Consider the following 5450-nt stretch of genomic DNA (forward strand, 5'->3'; position numbering starts at 1 on the left):
ATGCCAGTAAAATTGGAGTTTATGTGTTATGTGTGGAAAGCCACCTGCCACAGACCGTACATCGTAGCCATTTTATGTAAAACTTATCAAACAGAAAGAGGTTTTGTGATGCCCATCAACTGTGGTATTTAAATCTACCAGGAAATGAAACATGGTAGATCCTTCTCATGGGGAGACCATACACACAGAGAAATAATATCACCTCCAGGATGGAAGCCTTTCTTATGACCAAAAGTGAAATAATATACAAGGTTTCCATAAACTGAAAAACTGGAAGGACAGAAGTCTAATGAAAGCAAAGCTCTTAAGCTCACACTTATTTTTTAAAATCTGTTAGACTAAGTAAATACTTGTAACCTTTACCAAACTTAAAGCTATCCCCTCACTCCTGGCTTATGAGGATAATCCTGGAGCCTAAGAGCAGCAGCGTCATTTGTGGCACATGCAGGCTTTGACTGCACATTCAGAAAGTGCCACACCAATGCTACCATGCCCAAATTATTCTTTATTTCAGACAAGACAACTGCAGAGGAAGAGCTATTGGCAAACTCCCATGCATTTCAGCATTTCTATCTCCAACAGGTGAGAGATACAGATTTGACATTGCAAGTGTCTTTCTGGGCAGTAGAGTGAAACACTACCTTCATACTCAGTTTTATAAAAATTAACCAGACATTACTTTCAGTCAACACAAATAGAGAGGAGATTCAGTAAAGCACTTAAGAACATACGCAACTTTAAAGATATGCTCATTTTCTGTTTTCACTGACAGTAAGCTCACAGACCAAAGAAGTGCTAAGTGCGTGTTTCATCCCAGCATGAAACTAGGGCTTTAAACTCCAAAACTGCTTTTTATCACCCTATCAGCAATACAAATCACAACCGCAATAACAGAGCTTTGCAATGGTTAAAAAAAAAAACAATAAACAAGGAATCAGGCCATCAGGGTTGCAGTTTTGCTCAGAAGTACTCTGTGTCTCTAAGGGAAGAGATATAGGCAGGAGTGCAGGACAACAGACAGGAAGCCAGCAGAGAAATCCCACGCACCGCTGTTTGTCAGACATGCATTATCGCCATCCTGGGAATAAATTTAGTGGGGCACATCACCAACTGTCATTTCATCATATCTCAAACCAGATGTAAATTATCATCTTAAATAATTATGAATTTAAGTTTATTCTTCTGTCTCTCTCTCTTCTTTCAGTCTTTATATCATTCTCATTGTCATTATCATTTTCTTATAATACTGTTTCTAATACTCCGGACATGGGAAAAATTTCTATGCCATCCCCTACTATATATTCCCACTCACAGAAGTATAATCTTTACTCTATTGGTATTTTTCACTTATAATAGGTCCATCCTCATTTACCCCTGCTTAACCCTATTGATATCAGTTGAACTTTTTCTCATTTATTGAAGTATAAATCCAAGAATACCCTGCCTTGCCTCACCAAAAATACAGCTACATTTAACCTAAAATGAAAATAATCTTTTAAAGATTGTATACCACCGCAGCTCATATTTCAAGAATTATACAACACAACGTATTTATTGAAACCTTATGTTTTTTACATCCTCTACAGCTAATAGTTTTTATTCAACAGAGACTGAGCAGTAATGAAGTCAGTATGTCAGTGTCACAAACTATTTTGCTTCTTCTGTACAAATTAGGAGTTTTTTAATGCTGAGTTTGCTGAAACCTTCTTTGCTGCATGCTGAAGCAACTAGTTTTATTAGCTTTAAATAAGTGAGCACATAGCCTTCAGTAAGTGAGTTTACAAGAACATTTAAGAAAACATTAGCAAAGAGTAGCAGGGGATGGTAGATTACGTTTCTACACAGAAGTCAGAAGAGGGGAGTTCAACGATTTTTTATTTAGTTAGTTTTATATTCCGATGAGGATATTTTTTGTATCCTGAGCAGAGCCTAGAGAGCAAGAAAACCATCATGCATGTTGCCTTGCTTGCAGGAACCGTACAGGAGAGCCATATCCCAGTTATGCTTCAGTCCCAGTGAGCTGCAGGTCCCCTGTAAGCAAACCAAAATGTCAGGAGATGAGTGGGTTCTGAGCTCACATTACAAAGGTCAGCCAGGCATTTATTAGTGAGCCACAGTCTTATAACCCTCTAGCCTCTAAAAGTCAGTGTTATCACAGGAGGCAGGCATTCTGAGACTGTGGAGAAGACATGTTCCTTGTTGCAGAGGTTTTGTTTTAATTATTATTTTTACTTCAATAATGAATGACCTGTAAGGCCCTTCAGTTTCAGGCTCTGGTGATTTAATGCCCTTAAGCTGCTCTATGCAGGCATGTAGATAGGCAATACATGTTCATAAAACACAGTTATTTGCCATTTTGCAAATTCAAAGGGTACTTCCATGTGCAGTGTAAATTCTCTTATGTACAAAAAGATGAGATACTATTTCACATTTGGATGGTTACACAAAAATACCTGTTTTGCTTTAATTATGGGAATCATATGAAAACATCTTGCCTACAAACCGAAAATCATTTACATGCCACGATGCCCTCTGTGCTGTAAATATATTGAAAATACAAAAGGAAGGTTGGGGCTGTTCAATCATTGCATCTTCTGCCAACAAATTTCTGCAGATAAGGTAACTTTTTAGCAGCCTGCATATTAGTAACTAGAATTCTAAAGCAGAAAGTGAATGAAAATGTTTACCAAGTTTATATTCCCTTGATATTTTCATGTTTTTTCTCTAGTAAACTGGGAATAAAGGATTCACAGTTATCTTTATAGTACTCAAATCCATTGAAATCAGTTTTTACTGACTTCTATTTAACATGTATGTTTTCAAAATAGATTTATCTACCACAAGCATAGCGGTCAATATGCGTGGTGCTCCCAGTTGTGTCACTTTATGGTTGATTTTCTTCCTTTGTTTGTTTAATTGGCAAACTGCTCAATCTAGAAATCAATCCATGAATTTCCTCAAAGCAAAGCTGTCCCTTTGCCTCCCTTTTCATTGTGAGTTATAAGAGACCATGCCCTGCACTCCCATGATGCTTCCTGCTCATCCCTGCCTTTCTCATTTTTGTTATTTGATATAGTTATTTTCTTGACATAACTTGTCATGCCAGCTTTGTTCTTCTGACACCTTCAGTTGACTGTGTAGAACAGATACTCATGAAAAATGAACATTTATGGGGCTTTTTAACTCAAATCCATCCCTCATTTAACTTCACTGGTTTTACTGGAAATGATGTTACAGAGACACAATCTTTTCTCCCACCATTTTGATCCTCAACAAGCTGCTTGCTTATCCTGGGTCATTACCATGGAGATCTGCCACTGAAGATCCCCCATTTTTTCCACACCCAGCCTCACGATCCCAAATTGCTCAAGTGCCAGCTTGTTCCTTGGTCTCTGCAATTTTTTTCCCCAAAATAATGAATCCAAATATAGATACTATTGCCTCATTCCCTAGCCTGAACACACTTCAGCATCACTGACAGCCAAACTGGAACCAGATGAAATGTTCAGAAATCATAATATTTGAGTTTTGTCTGTACTTTATGTTCAGATTTTCAGTGAAATAATTCTCTGCCTTTATTCTCACAGTATTGTTTTGAATAACAGCATGAAGCTGCCTGCATATCTTACAAAAACTGCTTTTTGTTCCTACTGAAAGTTAAGAATTGAGCATCTGCACAAAAGAAGGACTCAGAGCACAGAAACCCAGCACAATATTTTGATTAATCTGCTTTTCTGTTTGTGTGGTTAGAGAATACTGCCAATATTAACGAAAACAATTGTGATTAAGCAGCCAACAAGACTATCAGAAAATCATCTGCCACATTATAATAGGAACCCATCATGAGAAACACCTTAATTACAGCTATTATCTCTTAAAATGGCTGGGTAACTCTTACATTAATCTGATTTGAAACAGAAAGTTGCTGTTACATAGTGACATGTTAAATGGGGCTCTGCTGTGTAATTATAAAGGGTAAAGTAACTATGAAAGTAGTTTTTGTATGAAGGCTACACTGACGGCTAATGAAAAGCTCTCATTTTCTGGCACCTGTATTTTCAGTAATTTCATAGAGAACTGTGTCTCTTTTTAAGAAACATTTGGGAAAAGGGGGGACAGAGGAGGGCAAGTTGCAACCATTAAGGAAGAAAATAAAGGAACAATTTGCCTAATGCAAGAGACATCTACAGGGAGCTCCCACTGGATTCCAGAGCTAAAACTATTTCCTTGTCCTCTCTCACTTAGCTGAGCACTGCCAATTTTCACAAACTCATCCCACAGTGATGTGTCCTGCTGCCTGCCTGCTGTACGCTCAGCCTTTATCCTATCTTCAGGCATTGCCCTTCTAGGGTTTGTTCCTTCATATTTGCTGTTTTCTATGAAATATACTCTGCTGCCGTTCTGGAAACCACACAGGTGATGGGAGAACTGGAGTGGATGTCTCTGTGCAGGAAACATGGCTGGAACAATGGCACGCACAGAGTGGACAAATGCTCAGGTTGCATCACTGGCACCATTTTAAATGGGCCGTTTCAGGAAAAAATGAATCCAATTGGGTTTGATGGAGACAACACAGTCCATGAGAGCTACTGTTATTGTTGGACAACATGGCTGGAGAATAGGTGACTGTCCCAGACTTGGAGAGATCTGGTTTGGGGTCCCCACTCTACCTGGCACTGCAACTGTGAAACTCAAATTATTTCAGCCCGCTCAGTCTTACCAGGAGAAGGTTTCTGTTGGGAATGGTGAAAGCACATAACCGCATGTTGAAAATCAGCCGTCTTGATTTACACGTGTGTCTTCAAAGGGTGTATTGACAATGATCATGTTCCCAAATAAAGGAGACCTGAAAGAGCTGGTGCCCACATACAGTATGAGAAGCTGCATGGGCTGTGCTTTAGGGTGAACCTGGTCACATTTTTTAGGTCCTCCTGCACCAGACTGTGGTAACAAAGCCCAGGGAAGAATCTCCAGGTGTTGGGGGGGCAGGGCGGTATAGGGAATTTAAGCCCTAAATTAGTTTTAAATCCAGTTGTGTTCAGCATCACTGCACAGTAACATTTGTACCAACTGTCCACCATTCTACTTTGTAAAATAATCAATGCTAGAGATAGAAGGAGAAACAGGTCATCGCTGATGGAGTCTGAAGAAATCACCCTTCCTGCATTTCTCCCTTCAGTGGGAGTTGGGGTTTACTGCTGCTGTGGAGATGGAAGCTGCACAATGTGGCCATGAGCCTGAGTCCTCTTCCTCAGCTGCTGCCAGACAGCAGAGCCAGGACAGCTCAGGGAATCAGGACATGTGGCCATAGTTCCGTTACCAGACATAGTTTAAGGCTTTTAAAGCTGCCAGTTTTTAAATTAAGTCATGACAGTGCTAGAGAGTAGCAGCATCGAGGCTCTCTCAAGTTGACACCACAGCTGAACACCTGTCTGTGAGGAAGGCTGTTA

This window comes from Cuculus canorus, chromosome 2 (genome assembly GCF_017976375.1).
Source record: "Cuculus canorus isolate bCucCan1 chromosome 2, bCucCan1.pri, whole genome shotgun sequence".
Taxonomy (NCBI): domain Eukaryota; kingdom Metazoa; phylum Chordata; class Aves; order Cuculiformes; family Cuculidae; genus Cuculus; species Cuculus canorus.